The sequence below is a fragment of the Ranitomeya variabilis genome, chromosome 1, assembly GCF_051348905.1.
Source record: "Ranitomeya variabilis isolate aRanVar5 chromosome 1, aRanVar5.hap1, whole genome shotgun sequence".
Taxonomy (NCBI): Eukaryota; Metazoa; Chordata; class Amphibia; order Anura; family Dendrobatidae; genus Ranitomeya; species Ranitomeya variabilis.
Genome location: NC_135232.1, coordinates 704,850,165 through 704,875,600, shown reverse-complemented (window position 1 = coordinate 704,875,600; position 25,436 = coordinate 704,850,165).

The following is a 25,436-nucleotide window of genomic DNA, read 5'->3' as shown; positions in this document are numbered from 1 at the left end:
TCCAATAACAATGGGAGAGTTCCACAGAGTAATTTAAATAACGCCAACATTTTGAGAACAAAGGGAGAGTTCCGCAGAAAGATTAAAATAACGCCAACTGTTATGAACTGGTGGTTTAGGAGCAACATGGGACGTGCTCTGGAGGAGGTGGTACCTGTACTGACCGCAGTTCCTGAGCTTAACACAACACTAGAAGTAGCCGTGGGATGTTCCTGTCACTCCCTAGACACCTCGTCACAGCCAGAGGACTAACTACCCCTAAAGATAGAAACAGGAAAGCTATCTTGCCTCAGAGAAAATTCCCAAAGGACAGACAGCCCCCCACAAATATTGACTGTGAGTGGAGAGGGGAATGACATACACAGAATGAAACCAGGATGTAGCAAAGGAGGCCAATCTCGCTAGATAGACAGGACAGGACAGAATACTGTGCGGTCAGTATTAAAAACTAGAAAAATCCACCACAGAGTTTACAAAAATCTCCACACCTGACTAAAGGTGCAGAGGGTAAATCTGCTTTCCAGAGCTTCCAGCTTAACTGAATAAAACCATACTGACAAGCTGGACTAGAGAAAACATAGAATGTGCTGAATGATTAAGTCCACAACAAGTGAACTGCAAAAGAACAAAGCAAGGACTTATCTTTGCTGAACTGGACAGGATATCAGGGAAATCCAAGAGAGATGTAAATCCAACCAGGAACCATTGACAACTGGCACTGGCTGAAGGACAGAGCCAGGATAAATAGCCGAGCCAGAATAGACGATCAGTGGAAGCAGCTGCTGACTGCTAAATCCAAGAAGCAGCAGTTCCACTTAAATCCACCGGAGGGAGCCCAAGAGCAGAACTCACAAAAGTGCCACTTACAACCACCGGAGGGAGCCAAAGAGCGGAATTCACAACAGCCAACATTCCGAAAATAATGGTAGAGTTCAGCAGAGTAATTTAAATAACTTCAACATTCCGAGAACAAAGGGAGAGTTCCGCAGAGTAATTTAAATATCCCCAACATTCCGAGAACAATGGGAGAGTTCCGCAAACTAATTTAAATAACGCCAACATTCCGAGAGCAATGGGAGAGTTCTGCAGAGTAATTTAAATAACTCCAGCATTCTGAGAACAAAGGGAGAGTTCCGCAGAGTAATTTAAATAACCCCAACATTCCGAGAACAATGGGAGAGTTCCGCAAACTAATTTAAATAACGCCAACCTTCCGAGAACAAAGGGAGAGTTCCGCAGAGTGATTTCAATAACGCAAACATTCCGAGAACAAAGGGAGAGTTCCGCAGAGTAATTTAAATAACCCCAACATTCCGAGAACAATGGGAGAGTTCCGCAGAGTAATTTAAATAACGCCAACATTCCGAAAACAATGAGAGAGTTCTGCAAAGTGATTTAAATAAGGCCAACATTCCGATAACAATGGGAGAGTTCCACAGATTAATTTAAATAACGCTAACATTCCGAAAACAATGGGAGAGTTCCACAGAGTAATGAATATAACGCCAACTTTCTGAGAACAATGGGAGAGTTCCTCAGAGTAATTTAAATAACGCCAATATTCCGAGAACAATGGGAGAGTTCCGCAGAGCAATTTAAATAACACAAACATTCCAAGAACAAAGGGAGAGTTCCGCAGAGTAATTTAAACAACCCCAACATTCCGAGAACAATAGGAGAGTTCTGCAAACTAATTTAAATAACGCCAACATTCCGAGAGCAATGGGAGAGTTCCTCAGAATAATTTTAATAACGCCAACATTCCGAGAACAAAGGGAGAGTTCCGCAGAGTGATTTAAATAACACCAACATTCCGAGAACAATGGTAGAGATCAGCAGAGTAATTTAAATAACTCCAACATTCCGAGAACAAACGAAGTGTTCCGCAGAGTAATTTAAATAACCCCAACATTCCGAGAAAAATGGGAGAGTTCCGCAAACTAATTTAAATTATGCCAACATTCCGAGAACAATGCAAGAGTTCTGCAGAGTGATTTAAATAACGCCAACATTTTGAGAACAAAGGTAGAGTTCCGCAGAGTAATTTAAATAACGCAAACATTCCGAGAACAAAGGGAGAGGCCCGTAGAGTAATTTAAATAACCCCAACATTCCGAGAACAAAGGAAGTGTTCCGCAGAGTAATTTAAATAACCCCAACATTCCAAGAACAATGGGAGAGTTCCGCAAACTAATTTAAATAACGCCAACATTCTGAGAACAATGCGAGAGTTCTGCAGAGTGATTTAAATAACGCCAACCTTCCGAGAACAAAGGGAGAGTTCTGCAGAGTGATTTAAATAACGCCAACATTTTGAGAAAAAAGGGAGAGTTCCGCAGAGTAATTTAAATAACGCAAACATTCCGAGAACAAAGGGAGAGGCCCGCAGAGTAATTTAAATAACCCCAACATTCCGAGAACAATAGGAGAGTTCCACAGAGTAATTTAAATAACGCCAACATTCTGAGAACAATGGGAGAGTTCCACAGAGTAATTTAAATAACCCCAACATTCCGAGAACAATAGGAGAGTTCCACAGAGTAATGTATATAACGCCAACATTCTGAGAACAATGGGAGAGTTCCGCAGAGTAATTTAAAAAATGCCAACATACCGAGAACAATGGGAGAGATCCGCACAGTAATTTAAATAACGCCAACAATCTGAGAACAATGGGAGAGTTCCACAGAGTAATTTAAATAACGCAAACATTCCGAGAACAAAGGGAGAGGCCCGCAGAGTAATTTAAATAACCCCAACATTCTGAGAACAATGGGAGAGTTCAGCAGAGTAATGTAAATAACCCCAACATTCCGAGAACAATGGGGGATTTCCGCAGAGTAATTTAAATAACGCCACCATTCCGAAAACAATGAGAGAGTTCTGTAAAGTGATTTAAATAAGGCCAACATTCTGATAACAACGGGAGAGTTCCACAGAGTAATTTAAATAACGCTAACATTCCGAAAACAATGGGAGAGTTCCACAGAGTAATGAATATAACGCCAACTTTCTGAGAACAATGGGAGAGTTCCGCAGAGTAATTTAAATAACGCCAACATTCCGAGAACAATGGGAGAGTTCAGCAGAGTAATTTAAATAACACAAACATTCCGAGAACAAAGGGAGAGTTCCGTAGATTAATTTAAACAACCCCAACATTCCGAGAACAATAGGAGAGTTCTGCAAACTAATTTAAATAACGACAACATTCCGAGAACAATGGGAGAGTTCCTCAGAGTAATTTAAATAAAGCCAACATTCCGAGAACAAAGGGAGAGTTCCGCAGAGTGATGTAAATAACACCAACATTCCGAGAACAATGGTAGAGTTCAGCAGAGTAATTAAAAAAATAACTCCAACATTCCGAGAACAAAGGGAGCGTTCCGCAGAGTAATTTAAATAATCCCAACATTCCGAGAACAATGGGAGAGTTCCGCAAACTAATTTAAATAACGTCAACATTCCAAGAACTATGGGAGAGTACTGAAGAGTAATTTAAATAACGCCAACATTCCGAGAACAAAGGGAGAGTTCTGCAGAGTGATGTAAATAACACCAACATTCCGAGAACAATGGTAGAGTTCAGCAGAGTAATTAAAAAAATAACTCCAACATTCCGAGAACAAAGGGAGCGTTCCGCAGAGTAATTTAAATAATCCCAACATTCCGAGAACAATGGGAGAGTTCCGCAAACTAATTTAAATAACGCCAACATTCCAAGAACTATCGGAGAGTTCTGAAGAGTAATTTAAACATCTCCAACATTTTGAGAACAAAGGGAGAGTTCCGCAGAGTAATTTAAATAACGCAAACATTCCGAGAACAAAGGGAGAGGCCCGCAGAGTAATTTAAATAACCCCAACATTCCGAGAACAAAGGAAGTGTTCCGCAGAGTAATTTAAATAACCCCAACATTCCGAGAACAATGGGAGAGTTCCACAAACTAATTTAAATAACGCCAACATTCCGAGAACAATGCGAGAGTTCTGCAGAGTGATTTAAATAAAGCCAACCTTCCGAGAACAAAGGGAGAGTTCTGCAGAGTGATTTAAATAACGCCAACATTTTGAGAACAAAGGGAGAGTTCCGCAGAGTAATTTAAATAACGCAAACATTCCGAGAACAATGGGAGAGTTCAGCAGAGTAATGTAAATAACCCCAACATTCCGAGAACAATGGGGGATTTCCGCAGAGTAATTTAAATAACGCCACCATTCCGAAAACAATGAGAGAGTTCTGTAAAGTGATTTAAATAAGGCCAACATTCCGAGAACAATGGGAGAGTTCCGCAGAGTAATTTAAATAACCCCAACATTCCGAGAACAATGGGAGAGTTCCACAGAGTAATGTATATAACGCCAACATTCTGAGAACAATGGGAGAGTTCCGCAGAGTAATTTAAAAAATGCCAACATACCGAGAACAATGGGAGAGTTCCGCACAGTAATTTAAATAACGCCAACATTCCGAGAACAATGCGAGAGTTCTGCAGAGTGATTTAAATAACGCCAACCTTCCGAGAACAAAGGGAGAGTTCTGCAGAGTGATTTAAATAACGCCAACATTTTGAGAACAAAGGGAGAGTTCCGCAGAGTAATTTAAATAACGCAAACATTCCGAGAACAATGGGAGAGTTCAGCAGAGTAATGTAAATAACCCCAACATTCCGAGAAAAATGGGGGATTTCCGCAGAGTAATTTAAATAACGCCACCATTCCGAAAACAATGAGAGAGTTCTGTAAAGTGATTTAAATAAGGCCAACATTCCGAGAACAATGGGAGAGTTCCGCAGAGTAATTTAAATAACCCCAACATTCCGAGAACAATGGGAGAGTTCCACAGAGTAATGTATATAACGCCAACATTCTGAGAACAATGGGAGAGTTCCGCAGAGTAATTTAAAAAATGCCAACATACCGAGAACAATGGGAGAGTTCTGCACAGTAATTTAAATAACGCCAACATTCCGAGAACAATGGGAGAGTTCTGCAAAGTGAATTAAATAACCCCAACATTCCGAGAACAATGGCAGAGTTCCGCAGAGTAATATAAATAACCCCAACATTCCGAGAACAATGGGAGAGTTCCACAGAGTAATTTAAATAACGCCAACATTACAATGGCAGAGTTCTGCAAAGTGATTTAACCCCTTTCTGACATCTAACGTACTATCCCGTCAAGGTGGGGTGGGCTCGTATAACCACCGACGGGATAGTACGTCATACACGATCGGACACGCTCACGGTGGGATCGCGGCCGATCACGGCCGGGTGTCAGCTGCATATCGCAGCTCACATCCGGCACTATGTGCCAGGAGCGGTCACGGACCGCCCCCGGCACATTAACCCCCAGCACACCGCGATCAAACATGATCGCGATGTACCGGCGGTATAGGGAAGCATCGCGCAGAGAGGGGGCTCCCTGTGGGCTTCCCTGAGACCCCCACAGCAATGCGATTTGATCGCGTTGCTCCGAGGGTCTCCTACCTCCCTCCTCGCCGCAGTTCCTGGATCCAAGATGGCCGTGGCATCCGGGTCCTGCAGGGAGGGAGGTGGCTTACCGAGTGCCTGCTCAGAGCAAGCGCTGATAAGCCTGCAGCCCTGCACAGCAGATCGCCGATCTGACAGATTGCTGTGCACACTGTCAGATCACCAATCTGTAATGTCCCCCCCTGGGACAAAGTAAAAAAGTAAAAAAAAAAATTTCCACATGTGTAAAAAAATAAATAAAAAATAAATTCCTAAATAAATAAAAAAATATATATATTATTCCCATAAATACATTTCTTTATCTAAATAAAAAAAAACAATAAAAGTACACATATTTAGTATCGCCGCGTCCGTAACGACCCAACCTATAAAACTGCCCCACTAGTTAACCCCTTCAGTAAACACCGTGAGAAAAAAAAAAAACGAGGCAAAAAACAACGCTTTATTACCATACCGCCGAACAAAAAGTGGAATAACACGCGATCAAAAAGACAGATATAAATAATCATGGTACTGCTGAAAACGTCATCTTGTCCCGCAAAAAACGAGCCACCATACAGCATCATCAGCAAAAAAATAAAAAAGTTATAATCCTGAGAATAAAGCAATACCAAAATAATTATTTTTTCAATAAAATAGCTTTTATCGTATAAAAGCGTCAAAACATAAAAAAATGATATAAATGAGGTATCGCTGTAATCATACTGACCCCGAAGAATAAAACTGCTTTATCAATTTCACCAAACGCGGAATGGTATAAACGCCTCCCCCAAAAGAAATTCATGAATAGCTGGTTTTTGATCATTCTGCCTCACAAAAATCGGAATAAAAAGCTATCAAAAAATGTCATGTGCCCGAAAATGTTACCAATAAAAACGTCAACTCGTCCCGCAAAAAACAAGACCTCACATGACTCTGTGGACTCAAATATGGAAAAATTATAGCTCTCAAAATGTGGTAACGCAAAAAATATTTTTTGCAATAAAAAGCGTCTTTCAGTGTGTGACGGCTGACAATCATAAAAATCCGCTAAATAACCCGCTATAAAAGTAAATCAAACCCCTCTTCATCACCCCCTTAGTTAGGGAAAAATAAAAAAATAAAAAAATGTATTTATTTCCATTTTCCCATTAGGGTTAGGGTTAGGGCTAGGGTTAGGGTTAGGGCTAGGGTTAGGGCTAGGGTTAGGGCTAGGGCTAGGGTTAGGGCTAGGGTTATTGCTAGGGTTATTGCTAGGGTTAGGGTTAGGGTTATTGCTAGGGTTAGGGCTAGGGTTATTGCTAGGGTTAGGGCTAGGGTTAGGGCTAGGGTTGGGGCTACAGTTAGGGTTGGGGCTACAGTTAGGGTTAGGGTTTGGATTACATTTACGGTTGGGAATAGGGTTGGGATTAGGGTTAGGGGTGTGTCAGGCTTAGGGGTGTGGTTAGGGTTACCATTGGGATTAGGGTAAGGGGTGTGTTTGGATTAGGATTTCAGTTATAATTGGGGGGTTTCCACTGTTTAGGCACATCAGGGGCTCTCCAAACGGGACATGGCATCCGATCTCAATTCCAGACAATTCTGCGTTGAAAAAGTAAAACAGTGCTCCTTCCCTTCAGAGCTCTCCCGTGTACCCAAACAGGGGTTTACCCCAACATATGGGGTATCGGCGTACTCAGGACAAATTGGACAACATCTTTTGGGGTCCAATTTCTTCTGTTATCCTTGGGAAAATACAAAACTGGGGACTAAAAAATAAGTTTTGTGGGAAAAAAAGATTTTTTATTTTCACGGCTCTGCGTTGTAAACTGTAGTGAAACACTTGGGGGTTCAAAGATTTCACAACAAATCTAGATAAGTTCCTTGGGGGGTCTAATTTCCAATATGGGGTCACTTGTGGGGGTTTGTACTGTTTGGGTACATCAGGGGCTCTGCAAATGCAACGTGACGCCTGCAGACCAATCCATCTAAGTCTGCATTCCAAACGGCGCTCCTTCCCTTCCGAGCTCTGCCATGCGCCCAAACAGTGGTTTACCCCCACATATGGGGTATCAGCGTACACAGAACAAATTGGACAACAACTTTTGGGGTCCAATTTATCCTGTTACCCTTGTGAAAATTCAAAACTGGGGGCTAAAAAATCATTTTTGTGAAAAAAAAATAATTTTTATTTTCACGGCTCTGCGTTATAAACTGTAGTGAAACACTTGGGGGTTCAAAGTTCTCACAACACATCTAGATAAGTTCCTTGGGAGGTCTAGTTTCCAATTTGGGGTCACTTGTGGGGGGTTTCTACTGTTTGGGTATATCAGGGGCTCTGCAAATGCAATGTGACGCCTGCAGACCAATCCATTTAAGTCTGCATTTCAAATGGCGCTCCTTCCCTTCCGAGCTCTGTCATGCGCCCAAACAGTGGTTCCCCCCCACATATGGGGTATCAGCGTATTCAGGACAAATTGGACAACAACGTTTGGGGTCCAATTTATTATGTTACCCTTGTAAAAATACAAAGCTGGGGGCTAAAAAATCATTTCTGTGAAAAAAAGAGGAATTTTTATTTTCACGGCTCTGCGTTATAAACTGTAGTGAAACACTTGGGGGTTCAAAGTTCTCACAACACATCTAGATAAGTTCCTTGGGAGGTCTAGTTTCCAATTTGGGGTCACTTGTGGGGGGTTTGTACTGTTTGGGTACATCAGCGGCTCTGCAAATGCAACGTGATGCCTGCAGACCAATCCATTTAAGTCTGCATTCCAAATGGCTCTCCTTCCCTTCCGAGCTCTGTCATGCGCCCAAACAGTGGTTCCCCCCCACATATGGGGAATCAGAGTACTCAGGACAAATTGGACAACAACTTTTGGGGTCCAATTTATTATGTTACCCTTGTAAAAATACAAAGCTGGGGGGCTAAAAAATCATTTCTGTGAAAAAAAAGAGGCATTTTTATTTTCACGGCTCTGCGTTATAAACTGTAGTGAAACACTTGGGGGTTCAAAGCTCTCAAAACACATCTAGATAAGTTCCTTAGGGGGTCTAATTTCCAAAATGGTGTCAGTTGTGGGGGGTTTTAATGTTTAGGCACATCAGGGGCTCTCCAAACGCAACATGGCGTCCCATCTCAATTCCAGTCAATTTTGCATCGAAAAGTCAAATGGCGCTCCTTCCCTTCCGAGCTCTGCCCTGCGCCCAAACACTGGTTTACCCCCACATATGGGGTATCAGCGTACTCAGGACAAATTGCACAACAACTTTTGTGGTCTAATATCTTCTCTTACCCTTGGGAAAATAAAAAAATGGGGGCGAAAAGATCATTTTTGTGAAAAAAATATGATTTTTTATTTTTACAGCTCTGCATTATAAACTTCTGTGAAGCACTTGTTGGGTCAAAGTGCTCAACACACATCTAGATAAGTTCCTTAAGGGGTCTACTTTCCAAAATGGTGTCACTTGTGGGGGGTTTCAATGTTTAGGCACATCAGGGGCTCTCCAAACGCAACATGGCGCCCCATCTCAATTCCAGTCAATTTTGCATCGAAAAGTCAAATGGCGCTCCTTCCCTTCCGAGCTCTGCCCTGCGCCCAAATAATGGTTTACACCCACATATGGGGTATCATCGTACTCAGGACAAATTGCACAACAACTTTTGTGGCCTAAAATCTTCTCTTACCCTTGGGAAAATAAAAAAATGGGGGCGAAAAGATCACTTTTGTGAAAAAATATGATTTTTTATTTTTACTGCTCTGCATTATAAACTTCTGTGAAGCACTTGTTGGGTCAAAGTGCTCATCACACATCTAGATAAGTTCCTTAGGGGGTCTACTTTCCAAAATGGTGTCACTTGTGGGGGGTTTCAATGTTCAGGCACATCAGGGGCTCTCAAAACGCAACATGGCGTCCCATGTCAATTCCAGTCAATTTTGCATTGAAACGTCAAATGGCGCTCCTTTCCTTCCGAGCTCTGCCATGCGCCCAAACACTGGTTTACCCCCACATATGGGGTATCAGCGTACTCAGGACAAATTGTACAACAACTTTTGGGGTCCATTTTCTCCTGTTACCCTTGGTAAAATAAAACAAATTGGAGCTGAAATAAATTTTGTGTGAAAAAAGTTAAATGTTCATTTTTATTTAAACATTCCAAAAATTCCTGTGAAACACCTGAAGGGTTAATACATTTCTTGAATGTGGTTTTGAGCACCTTGTGGGGTGCAGTTTTTAGAATGGTGTCACACTTGGGTATTTTCTGTCATATAGACCCCTCAAAATGAGTTCAAATGAGATGTGGTCCCTAAAAAAAAATGGTGTTGTAAAAATGAGAAATTTCTGGTCAACTTTTAACCCTTATAACTCCCTAACAAAAAAAAATTTGGTTCCAAAATTGTGCTGATGTAAAGTAGACATGTGGGAAATGTTACTTATTAAGTATTTTGCGTGACATATGTCTGTGATTTAAGGGCATAAAAATTCAAAGTTGGAAAATTGCGAAATTTTCAAAATTTTCGCCAAATATCCGTTTTTTTCACAAATAAACGCAAGTTATATCGGAGAAATTTTACCACTATCATGAAGAACAATATGTCAGGAGAAAACTTTGTCAGAATTGCCAAGATCCGTTGAAGCGTTCCAGAGTTATAACCTCATAAAGGGACAGTGGTCAGAATTGTAAAAATTGGCCCGGTCATTAACGTGCAAACCACCCTTGGGGGTGAAGGGGTTAAATAACGCCAACATTCCAAGAACAATGGTAGAGTTCCGCAGAGTGATTTAAATAACACCAACATTCCGTGAACAATGGGAGTGTTAGGCAGAGTAATTTAAATAATGCCAACATTCCGAGAACAATGGGAGAGTTCCACAGAGTAATTTAAATTATGCCAACATTCCGAGAACAATGGGAGAGTTCCGCAGAGTAATTTAAATAACGCAAACATTCCGAGAACAAAGGGAGAGTTCCGCAGAGTAATTTAAATAACCCCAACATTCCGAGAACAATGGGAGAGTTCCGCAAACTAATTTAAATAACGCCAACATTCAGAGAACAATGGAAGAGTTCCTCAGAGTAATTTAAATAATGCCAACATTCCGAGAACAAAGGGAGAGTTCCGCAGAGGGATTTAAATAATGCCTACATTCCGAGAACAATGGTAGAGTTCAGCAGAGAAATTTAAATAACGCCAACATTCTGAGAACAAAGGCTGAGTTCTGCAAAGAGTAATTTAAATAACCCCAACATTCCGAGAACAATGGGAGAGTTCCGCAGAGTGATTTAAATAACACCAACATTCCGAGAACAATGGGAGAGTTCCACAGAGTAATTTAAATAACGCCAACATTCCGATAATGGGAGAGTTCCAAAGAGTAATGTATATAACGCCAACATTCTGAGAACAATGGGAGAATTCCGCAGAGTAATTTAAATAATGTTAAAATTCCGAGAACAATGGGAGAGTTCCGCAGAATAATTTAAATAACGCCAACATTCCGAGAACAATGGGAGAGTTCAGCAGAGTAATTTAAATAACGCAAACATTCCGAGAACAAAGGGAGAGTTCCGCAGAGTGATTTAAATAACCTCAACATTCCGAGAACAATGGGAGAGTTCCGCAAACTAATTTAAATAACGCCAACATTCCAAGAACAATGGGAGAGTTCTGAAGAGTATTTTAAACATCTCCAACATTCCGAGAACAAAGGAAGTGTTCCGCAGAGTAATTTAAGTAACCTCAACATTCCGAGAACAATGGGAGAGTTCCGCAAACTAATTGTCAGCGAATTGTCAGAGAGATAGGTTTAGGGAGTCGGGACTAGTTGTAATATCAGCCCTTTTCAGGGTAGGTTACAGCAGTTCATAGCACTGTTTGCCAGGCAGGTCTGAGCCAGTGCTGTGCAAGTGTTTGTCACAGCATTTGGTGTAAACTAGCTCAGCCAATCCTTTTGGGCTAGTAGCATTGTCTGATAGTCATCTGAGTAGCCCGCCTGTGAAGCTAGCTACACCAAATGTGTTTCTCAATTTTTACTGCATCTAACCCAGTAAATCGTTTTGGGGTTTGGGGCTTAGTAGCAGTGTCTGCACGTCAGCAGAGTAGCCTGCCTGTGAAGCTAGCTACACCGCCTGTGTATCTCAATTTTTACTGCAACTAATCCAGTTGATAGTTTTGGGCCTAGGAGCAGTGTCTGCACGTCAGCAGAGTAGCCAGCCTGTGAAACACACTATACCGTCTGTGTATCTCAATTTTTACTGCATCTAATCCAGTTAATAGTTTTGGGCCTAGGAGCAGTCTCTGCACGTCAGCAGAGTAGCCCGCCTGTGGAACAAACTATACTGCCTGTGTATCTCAATTTTTACTGCATCAAATCCAGTTAATAGTTTAGGGCCTAGGAGCAGTGTCTGCACGTCAGCAGAGTAGCCAGCCTGTGAAACAAACTATACCACCTGTGTATCTCAATTTTTACTGCATCTAATCCAGTTAATAGTTTTGGGCCTAGGAGCAGTGTCTGCACGTCAGCAGAGTAGCCCGCCTCTGAAACTAACTATACCGCCTGTGTATCTCAATTTTTGCTGCATCTAATCCAGTTAATAGTTTTGGGCCTAGGAGCAGTGTCTGCACTGTCCGACGAGCCCTGGTGCAATACGTTATGACGCATAGCCTGGGCCAACGAGCTCAAGAGGTGGGACAAATCACGCTGCAGGAGTGGTCTCAGATCAGGGACCTATGCACCCTTCTGCACAGTTTTGAAATAGCAACGAAGAAGTTTAGTGCTGACGATGCCATTATCAGCATAACCATTCCGGTGATTTACATGCTGGAGCACACCTTACACAGTGTTCGGAGTCAGGTGGTGGAACAAGAGGAGGAGGAGGAAAAGGAGGAGTCGTATGCGGAAGGGATCATATCTCCAAGATCAAGAAGGTTGGCAGCACCAAGGCGGCTGGATGCCTAATTCTGCATTCAGGACCTGAAAATTACGTCACGGCTTGCTGTGATTGGTCGCGTCGCGGTCACATGGGCGGCACGCAACCAATCACAAGCCGTGACGTAATTTTAAAATGCGCGCGTTTCCTGCCTTCCGTGACGTCACGGCTTGTGATTGGTCACGTCGCCCATGTGACCGCGACGCGACCAATCACAAGCCGGAACGTAATTTTAAAATCCTGAATGCCTTGAATTAGGCATTCAGGACCTGAAAATTACGTCACGGCTTGCTGTGATTGGTCGCGTCGCGGCCACATGGGCGGCACGCGACCAATCACAAGCCGTGACGTCACGGGAGGCAGGAAACGCGCGCATTTTAAGCATAGAACGCTGCCGGTTCCCTCGGTGAGGTCCAGGCTGCGTCGGAGAGGTGAGTATAGCAATATTTTTTATTTTAAATTCTTTATTTTACACATTAATGTTGTTTCGATACCGATACCCGATACCACAAAAGTATCGGATCTCGGTATCGGAATTCCGATACCCGCAAGTATCGGCCGATACCCGATACTTGCGGTATCGGAATGCTCAACACTACTCATCAGATGAGGGAGACCTTGATCAAATTTCTGTTGTGCGAGGTTGGGGGAGAGGGCAGACGAAGGAAGCATGATTCTCACCTCGCCACCACCAAGACAACAAGGACTTGGTCCTCCTGGATGCGCAAGACACATGAGTGCCTTCTTGCTGCACTACCTGCATCATGACCCTCGGATTGTCAGAATCCGAAGTAATGCCGACTACTGGGTTGCCACACTCTTAGATCCCCGGTACAAAAGCAAATTTGGCGAAATAATTCCTGCCACAGAAAGGGATTCACGCATGCAGGAGTATCAGCAGAGACTGTTACAGAATCTAACATCTGCTTTTCCACAAAACACCAGTGGTGCACGTAGTAAATCTCTGAGTTCTAACTTGCCAACCGTGGGACTATCGAGTCATCACTCTAACCATAACAGTAACATCGTATCTGGTGGTAACAGCAATTTTTTCCAATCGTTTCAAGATTTTTTTAGACCATCCTTTGCAAGGCCACAGGAGACAAGTAGTCTGACGCACAGCCAACACCTAGAGAGGATGGTACAAGAGTATCTCCAAGTTAACATCGATGCCATGACTGTGGAACTGGACCCTTGCTCATTTTGGGCTTCCAATCTTGAAAAAGGGCCTGAGCTCGCCACTCATGCCTTGGAGATCTTGTTGTGGCCCCGCAGCCAGCGTTCTCTCTGAACATGTGTTCAGCGCTGCAGGTGGTGTGCTGACAGATAAGTGCACGTGACTGTCCAGTGACAATGTAGACAGACTAACGTTTATCAAGATGAACAAATCCTGGATCCGCAAGGACTTTTCTACCCCTGTGTCATCTTGGGGAGACTAAAAGCTTGATGATTTTTGAAAATCACCTCACCAACCATTTTAAAAAACTCTGGCGAAATTGATGCCACTTAAGTGGTGTCTGTGGCCGAATTTGTTTTAAAAACGGAGACTCTTTTATTTAGTCCCCTTGCTGAGTTTTACATGACGTTGCCATCATCAATTCCAGGTGGGTGGGGTCGTCTGCAGAGTTGTTTACTCATACTATGGCCTGGGATTCAGAGGTCTGCTCCAAAGCTTCAGTGTCTGCTAGTCAGCAGAGTAGCCCAGCCACCCACCGCCTGTTTACCTAAGTACTATTTTTAACGGCATCTGGCCCAGGAAATCCTTTTGGGCCTAGTAGAATTTGGTTCTACTCAGCAGCGTACCCCACCCATGAAGCAAGCTACACCGGCTGTTTACCTAACTACTATTTTGTAATGGCATCTAGCCCAGGAAATCCTTTTGGGCCTAGTAGAATTTGGTGCTACTCAGCAGCGTACCCCACCCATGAAGCAAGCTACACCGTCTGTTTACCTAAGTACTATTTTTTAACGGCATCTAGCCCAGGAAATCCTTTTGTGCCTAGTAGAATTTAGTGCTACTCAGCAGTGTACCCCACCCATGAAGCAAACTACACCGCCTGTTTACCTAACTACTATTTTCTAACGGCATCTGGCCCAGGAAATCCTTTTGGGCCTAGTAGCAATTTCTGCTACTAAGCAGAGTACCCCACCCATGAAGCAAGCTACACTGCCTTCTTTCTTTCTCAATCAAACCCCTCGGCTCTGGGGTGTCCACTCTGGCTCCAGCTCTCTCCTTCTCACAGGTGGACTACCGCGTGTTTTCACACTGTGGCGAATCTTTTGGGCCCAGGCATAAGAAGTCGTCGAGGTAATGGATAATACGTGCCGCCTGACAAACGTCTATGACGACACATTTGAGGAAGCAACTAAACGCTTCAAATAGTGAGCAGGATATGGAGCACCCCATTGGAAACAGCGATCTATGTAGTATGCTCCTTCACAGAAGCAGCCCAATGGGAGGACACTATTTGAAGGCACAGGTAGTAACCGGAACCGGAACGCCCCCTCAATGTCTGTTTTGGCCATTAGGGTGCCCCTTACCAACTTCTTGACCCGCCTGATTGCCTCTTCAAAGGAGGTACAGTACATAGTACTGTACTTGGTTCCGCATCGATGTTGTCATTTACTGACCTGCCCCTTGGATATGACAAATGGTGGATTAGTCTGAATGTATTGGGTTCATTTTTTGGCACAACTCCCAACGGGGGTACCACTACGTCTTCTAAGGAAAGTGTTCTGAATGGACCCGCCGCCATTTTACCTAAAGATATATATATTTTTTTTTTTCAAAACGTCTGGTTGTTGGTAGAGTGAATTTAGATTTTTACTCCAGCATTTCTTGATTTTAGAAGGGCATGACATGCCTATATCTGTGTCTCCCCCTCCTTTTACTCCTCCACCTCTTTTCTTTTTGTATGACTATATGTAGTTGTGACTTTTCCATGTGTTTGTTGTGTCCTCTGAGCAGTTTGTCAGCTTTTGGACACCTTTTAAGGTTTGTATATGTTTGTGTTTGCCTGCCATTGGTTTCAATGGGGTTCAACGGTGTTCGACGAACAGTTCTTCGAACATGTCCCTGTTCAACAAACCGAACCTGAACACTAGGGAGGTGGCTCATCTTTAGCAGTAACCCTATGCACAGAGTGAGACTGAGCAAGACGCTGGGACTGACATCTCCGCTGAGCAGACTCCACTGCGGCTGGAGAAGAATGGGAGACCGCAGCGGAGATGGTTCGAGATTCCCCCTGTGCAGAGCCGGGAACTCGACACCTAACACAGAGGTCATTATTTACTCATTTATCCTGTTTATGTATACATTAGTATTTCTCCTTTAATAAGTAGTGTGTTCTGATTAGAGTCGCTCCCTTAGTTTCCCAGGGGAAAAAAGAGCTCCAGCCCTCTTTTCATGGGCTTTTGAAGTGATACACGCGTGTTTCTGGCTCTCTCTTCCCTACAATCATTCCTCCTGTCCAGCAGATCCCAGTGAGAGTCTTATTGCAATTATGTGTTTTGAATATTGTCAAGTGAGGCAGCTGTGAGTTTTGTACAACAAGAAAAAAAAAAAAAAAAAGAGCATGAACCGCACCTCCAAAAATCATACGTTGATCTAAAGCCGCTAGGCAAAAATTATATTACTGAACATGAGGTTTTCAGTTTAACATTCTGATCAGACTGTATGAAGCCCACTGCTACTTCACGGCAAACCTCGTAGTGGGTCCTACCGCCCTAACGGAGCGGAGCCATGCGCCAACCACCGCCACAGCGGCAATGCACCAGCAGGGCGGACGGCCTGTTGCCCCACAGCACCCATGCTGCAAGACTGAGCCCCCATGACTCCAGACCGCGCCGCCCCACCAGCACAAAGCAACGGCAACAATGGCCGCCACACAGTCCCAGCACCAAAATGAAAGGAGCACTTAAACTCACCTTCCTCCAGCTCTTCAGTGAGAGCAAAAATGGGCTAGACCCCTTACTTTGCAGTCTCCTAATTAAAATCACCTGTGCCAAATGGGAGGAGTGCTGGTCCATGAAAGAGACAAGAACATGCTGTGTACAACAAGAAAAAAACAAAAGAGCATGAACCGCACCTCCAAAAATCATACGTTGATCTAAAGCCGCTAGGCAAAAATTATATTACTGAACATGAGGTTTTCAGTTTAACATTCTGATCAGACTGTATGAAGCCCACTCTCACTTCACGGCAAACCTCGTAGTGGGTCCTACCGCCCTAACGGAGCGGAGCCATGCGCCAACCACCGCCACAGCGGCAATGCACCAGCAGGGCGGACGGCCTGTTGCCCCACAGCACCCATGCTGCAAGACTGAGCCCCCATGACTCCAGACCGCGCCGCCCCACCAGCACAAAGCCACAGCAACAATGGCCGCCACACAGCACCAGCACCAGCACCAAAATGAAAGGAGCACTTAAACTCACCTTCCTCCAGCTCTTCAGTGAGAGCAAAAATGGGCTAGACCCCTTCGCTGTGAGTTTTGCCTGGCTGGTTATAGAAAACACAGGGGAACCCATGCCATTTTTTTCATTTATTTATAGCGCAGGCGGCGGCTGATGAATGCCCCCATTAGCCACTCTTGCTCTTTTAACACTTAAATGTAACTCACATCATTCTTCCCTGCTTGCACCGATCATCGGCAGAGCAGGGGAAAATGATGAGAGCCGTGTTCAGCACCCGGCGATGGGGAACAGCGCTTACTGCAATGCTTCTTCCCCGGCGCCGATGCATGTCACACAGATGACATCCATGTGTGTTATGCGTATGCACATGTGCGAGACATTTTGTGGACCGTGCTGAGATTAAAAAACAGACATATCAGAATATAAAATTAAATTTAAAAAATGGGTAGAGTTGGAACAAGAATGGTCCGATTTGCCTCTCCATTATCTACAGTGGATCCCAAAGCAATATGCTCTTAAACGGGGGAGATTTTCCTTCCTAACCTCAGAGGCTATGAGGGCATGGCACTGCAGTGGTGTGAAGGGGTCCGCTCCTCCTGAGGCCAGCCTTCTTACACCTATTTTTTGTAACCCGGCATTTCCTCCGGGCATTCACAGGAAAGTCTTTATGGGATGGAAATATGAGGATGACATACGGGTTGGTGATATCTTACAGCGTGGCGAGATTCCCACCCTCTGTTCCCTCCAAACCCAATCTCCCTCCACTAAACTTCTTTGGTGGGAGTATTTGCAGGTCCGGTCCTTCCTGGCCTCTTTGAATTTGCCAAGGGGTTCGAACTTTAGACTCTCTCCCTTGGAACTGTTGTTTGCCGGTGGAGACGCCCCGAGCAGGGGAATCTCTTCCCTCTACTTAATTTTTTCAACACCTGTCTCTGATGCAAGGCTCTATTTCCAGTCTGCTTGGGAGAGGGATTTGGGGCGGACTTTGTCGGATGAGGAATGGGAGCGTTGCTTCCTGATGAACCATAAACTCCCGAGTTCCAGTGAGGCCTCGGAGAAGGGGTATAAACTGCAATATAGGTGGTACCTCACACCTGACAGGTTACACAAATTTTCTCCCTCAATTTCAAGCTGCTGCTGGAGGTGTGGAAATGACATTGGCTCCCTTTTGCATATCTGGTGGGGCTGCCCCTTGATTAGAACATTCTGGGACCAAGTGTTCTGAAATTATGGTTTGATCACAGGCAAGCACATCACCGGTACTCCGGAGATGGCATTGCTATCCATGATTCCCGGTTCGGTGGGATCCCAAAAAAAGGACATCCTTAAATTTTGCCTAGCGGCTGCTAGGACGGTGATCCCCCGCCGATGGCGAGACCCGGTTCCCCCCGATATTGTGGAGTGGTTTTCAGAATTTGAAACCATCTTTAGGATGGAGGAAATTGATGCAGACCTTTCACAGACAAGGGTCTCCTTTTTAGGTATCTGGACTGAATGGATTCTATTTAAAGATTCTGCTCGTTTCCCTGACCTGTTTACCTGAATACACCTGTCTATTTTACAGTCGATTACTAAGCTACTCTTCTTTTCGTGTTCTAATTCTATATTTCTTTTCTTGAGCCCCACCTACTTGGGCTCCCCCCTCTATTTCCTCCTCTTTCTATCTCCCCCCTGGGTGAGCTGTTCACTTTCCACCAGTTCGGTGTGATAGGTCTGTACCATGATTTACCAGTTACTTATATAATGATACTATTTGCGTGCATGTCTCGCTCTAGGGGACATGGGCGAACTGATTTTAGGTATGCTTTCTTTTATTCACGGTAATGAAAGTCCTCGCCTGTTGCGAGGGCAAGGAGTTATTGCTTATATGTTAAAGTTACCGTGGTCATTCTAGAGGGTTTACTCCCTCTAATTTTTTCTTTTTTTTTTTCTTTTCATTCTCTCTTTTATGTAAGATTTATGCAAGGTTTGTGAACGAGTGTTTTTTGTGTTACTCTTCTCGAATTGTATATTATAAGAAAAAGTACTTTGATCATTGTCGTAGTTTTCAACTACTGTTTTTCTTGTAAAATTCTCTTCTCTTTAACCCCTTAACGACTGCCGATACGCCTTTTAACGGCGGCCGCTAAGGGTACTTAAACCACAGCGCCGTTAATTAACGGCGCTGTGGAAAAAGTGAATAGCGCCCCCCAGAGTCGGATTTTCTCTGGGGTCTCGGTTGCCGAGGGTAGCCGAGACCCCAGAGAACATGATTCAGGGGGTTTTTACCGACCCCCGAGTTGCGATCGCCGGTAATTAACCGTTTACCGGTGGTCGCAACAAAAAAAAAACACGATTTGCCATTTAATTTCTCTGTCCTCCGATGTGATCGCACATCGGAGGACAGAGAAATAGGGTCCCCGATGGCCCCCAATAGCCCCCCAATACTCACCTATCTCCCACGGTGCTCCTCGTGGCTCCCGATGGGCGCCGCCATCTTTTTTCCGGGGAAAAAATGGCGGGCGCATGCGCAGTGCGCCCGCCGCCCGGCACCCGGAAGATCTTTGGGGTCTCGGCTGCCGGGGGTAGCCGAGACCCCAAAGAACATGATCGGGGTCGGTTTTTACCGACCCCTGTTTTGCGATCGCCGGTAATTAACTGTTTACCGGCAACCTCAAAAAAAAAAAAAAGCGATCTGTAATTCTCTGTCCTCTGATGTGATCGCACATCAGAGGGCAGAGAAATAGGGGGATTCGGGGACCCTATCATACTCACCCGGTGTCCCTGGGTCCTCCTGCGTCTCCACTTGCCGGCCGGCTTCTTCCTCGGGAAAGATGGCGGGCGCATGCGCAGTGCGCCCGCCATCTGCTGCCATCTGCCGGCCGGCAGGGGAGACGAGTTGGGGCTAAAATTAGGGTTAGGGCTAGGGTTAGGGCTAGGGTTAGGGCTAGGGTTGGGGCTAAATTTAGGGTTAGGGCTAGGGTTAGGGTTAGGCTACTTTCACACTAGCGATTTTTGGCTTCCGTCGCAATGCGTCGTTGGAGAAAAAATGCATCCTGCAAAAGTGCTTGCAGGATGCGTTTTTTCTCCATTGACTTGCATTAGCGACACATTGCGACGGATTGCCACACGTCGCATCCGTCGTGCGACGGATGCGTCGTGCTTTGGCGGACCGTCGGCACAAAAAAGCGCTACATGTAACTTTTTTTTGTGCGACGTGTCCGCCATTTCCGACCGTGCATGCGCGGCCAGAACTCCGCCCCCGCCTCCCCGCACCTCACAATGGGGCAGCGGATGCGTTGAAAAAACAGCATCCGCTGCACCCGTTGTGCGGCGCTTACAACGCTAGCGTCGGTACGTCAGCCCGACACACTGCGATGGGACGAGTACGACGCTAGTGTGAAAGTAGCCTTAGGCTTCTTTCACACTTGCGTCGGTACGGGGCGGTCGCAATGCGTCACCCCAACGTACCGACGCACGTTGTGAAAATTGTGCACAACGTGGGCAGTGGATGCAGTTTTTCAATGCATCCGCTGCCCAGTCTATGTCCTGGGGAGGAGGGGGCAGAGTTACGGCCACGCATGGGCGGAAATGGCAGACGCGACGTACAAAAAAAAGGTTACATTGAACTTTTTTTGTGACAACGGTCCGCCAAAACACAACGGATCCAGTGCACGATGGATGCGACGTGTGGCCATCCGTCGGTAATACAAGTGTATGGGCAAAAAAGGCATCCTGTGGGCACATTTGCAGGATCCGTTTTTTGTCCAAAACGACGGATTGTGACGGATGCCACACGACGCAAGTGTGAAAGTAGCCTTAGGATTAGGGTTGGGGCTAAAGTTAGGGCTAGGGTTAGGGTTAAATTTAGGGTTAGGATTGGGGCTAAAGTTAGGGTTAGGGCTAGGGTTGGGGCTAAAATTAGGGTTAGGGTTGGGGCTAAAGTTATGGTTAGGGTTGGGGCTAAAGTTAGGGTTAGGGTTGGGGCTAAAGTTAGGGTTACATGTTATGGTTCTCAATGGCAAGAGAACATAGCCCAGCAAACATAAGTACTAGCTCTTGGAAGGATGGAAACTAAACTGACCATGAACTAAACCTGCCGCACAACTAACAGTAGCCGGGTAGCGTTGCCTACGTTTTTATCCCTAGACGCCCAGCGCCGGCCGGAGGACTAACTAATCCTGGCAGAGGAAAATATAGTCCTGGCTCACCTCTAGAGAAATTTCCCCGATAGGCAGACAGAGGCCCCCACATATATTGGCGGTGATTTTAGATGAAATGACAAACGTAGTATGAAAATAGGTTTAGCAAAATTGAGGTCCGCTTACTAGATAGCAGGAAGACAGAAAGGGCACTTTCATGGTCAGCTGAAAACCCTATCAAAATACCATCCTGAAATTACTTTAAGACTCTAGTATTAACTCATAGCATCAGAGTGGCAATTTCAGATCACAAGAGCTTTCCAGACACAGAAACGAAACTACAGCTGTGAACTGGAACAAAATGCAAAAACAAACGAGGACTAAAGTCCAACTTAGCTGGGAGTTGTCTAGCAGCAGGAACATGCACAGAAAGGCTTCTGATTACAATGTTGACCGGCATGGAAGTGACAGAGGAGCAAGGTTAAATAGCGACTCCCACATCCTGATGGAAACAGGTGAACAGAGGGGATGATGCACACCAGTTCAATTCCACCAGTGGCCACCGGGGGAGCCCAAAATCCAATTTCACAACAGTACCCCCCCTCAAGGAGGGGGCACCGAACCCTCACCAGAACCACCAGGGCGATCAGGATGAGCCCTATGAAAGGCACGGACCAGATCGGAGGCATGAACATCAGAGGCAGTCACCCAAGAATTATCCTCCTGACCGTATCCCTTCCATTTGACCAGATACTGGAGTTTCCGTCTGGAAACACGGGAGTCCAATATTTTTTCCACAACGTACTCCAACTCGCCCTCAACCAACACCGGAGCAGGAGGCTCAACGGAAGGCACAACCGGTACCTCATACCTGCGCAACAATGACCGATGAAAAACATTATGAATAGAAAAAGATGCAGGGAGGTCCAAACGGAAGGACACAGGGTTAAGAATCTCCAATATCTTGTACGGGCCGATGAACCGAGGCTTAAACTTAGGAGAAGAAACCCTCATAGGGACAAAACGAGAAGACAACCACACCAAGTCCCCAACACAAAGCCGAGGACCAACCCGACGCCGGCGGTTGGCAAAAAGCTGAGTCTTCTCCTGGGACAACTTCAAATTGTCCACTACCTGCCCCCAAATCTGATGCAACCTCTCCACCACCGCATCCACTCCAGGACAATCCGAAGATTCCACCTGACCAGAAGAAAATCGAGGATGAAACCCCGAATTACAGAAAAAAGGAGACACCAAGGTGGCAGAGCTGGCCCGATTATTGAGGGCAAACTCCGCTAAAGGCAAAAAAGCAACCCAATCATCCTGATCTGCAGACACAAAACACCTCAAATATGTCTCCAAGGTCTGATTCGTCCGCTCGGTCTGGCCATTTGTCTGAGGATGGAAAGCAGACTAGAAAGACAAATCTATGCCCATCCTAGCACAGAATGCTCGCCAAAATCTAGACACGAATTGGGTTCCTCTGTCAGAAACGATATTCTCCGGAATACCATGCAAACGGACCACATTTTGAAAAAACAGAGGAACCAACTCGGAAGAAGAAGGCAACTTAGGCAGGGGAACCAAATGGACCATCTTAGAGAAACGGTCACACACCACCCAGATGACAGACATCTTCTGAGAAACAGGAAGATCCGAAATAAAATCCATCGAGATGTGCGTCCAGGGCCTCTTCGGGATAGGCAAGGGCAACAACAATCCACTAGCCCGAGAACAACAAGGCTTGGCCCGAGCACAAACGTCACAAGACTGCACAAAGCCTCGCACATCTCGAGACAGGGAAGGCCACCAGAAGGACCTTGCCACCAAATCCCTGGTACCAAAGATTCCAGGATGACCTGTCAACGCAGAAGAATGAACCTCAGAAATGACTTTACTGGTCCAATCATCAGGAACAAACAGTCTACCAGGTGGGCAACGATCAGGTCTATCCGCCTGAAACTCCTGCAAGGCCCGCCGCAGGTCTGGAGAAACGGCAGACAATATCACTCCATCCTTAAGGATACCTGTAGGTTCAGAGTTACCAGGGGAGTCAGGCTCAAAACTCCTAGAAAGGGCATCCGCCTTAACATTCTTAGAACCCGGCAGGTAGGACACCACAAAATTAAACCGAGAGAAAAACAACGACCAGCGCGCCTGTCTAGGATTCAGGCGTCTGGCGGACTCAAGATAAATTAGATTTTTGTGGTCAGTCAATACCACCACCTGATGTCTAGCCCCCTCAAGCCAATGACGCCACTCCTCAAAAGCCCACTTCATGGCCAAAAGCTCCCGATTCCCAACATCATAATTCCGCTCGGCGGGCGAAAATTTACGCGAGAAAAAGGCACAAGGTCTCATCACGGAACAATCGGAACTTCTCTGCGACAAAACTGCCCCAGCTCCGATTTCAGAAGCGTCGACCTCAACCTGAAAAGGAAGAGCAACATCAGGCTGACGCAACACAGGGGCGGAAGAAAAGCGGCGCTTAAGCTCCCGAAAGGCCTCCACAGCAGCAGGGGACCAATCAGCAACATCAGCACCCTTCTTAGTCAAATCAGTCAATGGTTTAACAACATCAGAAAAACCAGCAATAAATCGACGATAAAAGTTAGCAAAGCCCAAAAATTTCTGAAGACTCTTAAGAGAAGAGGGTTGCGTCCAATCACAAATAGCCTGAACCTTGACAGGATCCATCTCGATGGAAGAGGGGGAAAAAATATATCCCAAAAAGGAAATCTTTTGAACCCCAAAAACGCACTTAGAACCCTTCACACACAAGGAATTAGACCGCAAAACCTGAAAAACCCTCCTGACCTGCTGGACATGAGAGTCCCAGTCATCCGAAAAAATCAAAATATCATCCAGATACACAATCATAAATTTATCCAAATAATCACGGAAAATGTCATGCATAAAGGACTGAAAGACTGAAGGTGCATTTGAAAGACCAAAAGGCATCACCAAATACTCAAAGTGGCCCTCGGGCGTATTAAATGCGGTCTTCCACTCATCCCCCTGCTTAATTCGCACCAAATTATACGCCCCACGGAGATCTATCTTAGAGAACCACTTGGCCCCCCCTTTATGCGAGCAAACAAATCAGTCAGCAGTGGCAACGGATATTGATATTTAACCGTGATTTTATTCAAAAGCCGATAATCAATACACGGTCTCAAAGAGCCATCTTTCTTAGCCACAAAGAAAAAACCGGCTCCTAAGGGAGATGACGAAGGACGAATATGTCCCTTTTCCAAGGACTCCTTTATATATTCTCGCATAGCAGCATGTTCAGGCACAGACAGATTAAATAAACGACCCTTAGGGTATTTACTACCCGGAATCAAATCTATGGCACAATCGCACTCCCGGTGCGGAGGTAATGAACCAAGCTTAGGTTCTTCAAAAACGTCACGATATTCAGTCAAGAATTCAGGAATCTCAGAGGGAATAGATGATGAAATGGAAACCACAGGTACGTCCCCATGCGTCCCCTTACATCCCCAGCTTAACACAGACATAGCTTTCCAGTCAAGGACTGGGTTATGAGATTGCAGCCATGGCAATCCAAGCACCAACACATCATGTAGGTTATACAGCACAAGAAAGCGAATAATCTCCTGATGATCCGGATTAATCCGCATAGTTACTTGTGTCCAGTATTGTGGTTTATTACTAGCCAATGGGGTGGAGTCAATCCCCTTCAGGGGTATAGGAGTTTCAAGAGGCTCCAAATCATACCCACAGCGTTTGGCAAAGGACCAATCCATAAGACTCAAAGCGGCGCCAGAGTCGACATAGGCATCCGCGGTAATAGATGATAAAGAACAAATCAGGGTCACAGATAGAATAAACTTAGACTGTAAAGTGCCAATTGAAACAGACTTATCAAGCTTCTTAGTACGCTTAGAGCATGCTGATATAACATGAGTTGAATCACCGCAATAGAAGCACAACCCATTTTTTCGTCTTAAATTCTGCCGTTCACTTCTGGACAGAATTCTATCACATTGCATATTCTCTGGCGTCTTCTCAGTAGACACCGCCAAATGGTGCACAGGTTTGCGCTCCCGCAGACGCCTATCGATCTGGATAGCCATTGTCATGGACTCATTCAGACCCGCAGGCACAGGGAACCCCACCATAACATCCTTAATGGCATCAGAGAGACCCTCTCTGAAATTCGCCGCCAGGGCGCACTCATTCCACTGAGTAAGCACAGCCCATTTACGGAATTTCTGGCAGTATATTTCAGCTTCGTCTTGCCCCTGAGATAGGGACATCAAGGCCTTTTCCGCCTGAAGCTCTAACTGAGGTTCCTCATAAAGCAACCCCAAGGCCAGAAAAAACGCATCCACATTGAGCAACGCAGGATCCCCTGGAGCCAATGCAAAAGCCCAATCCTGAGGGTCGCCCCGGAGCAAGGAAATCACAATCCTGACCTGCTGAGCAGGATCTCCAGCAGAGCGAGATTTCAGGGACAAAAACAACTTGCAATTATTTTTGAAATTTTGAAA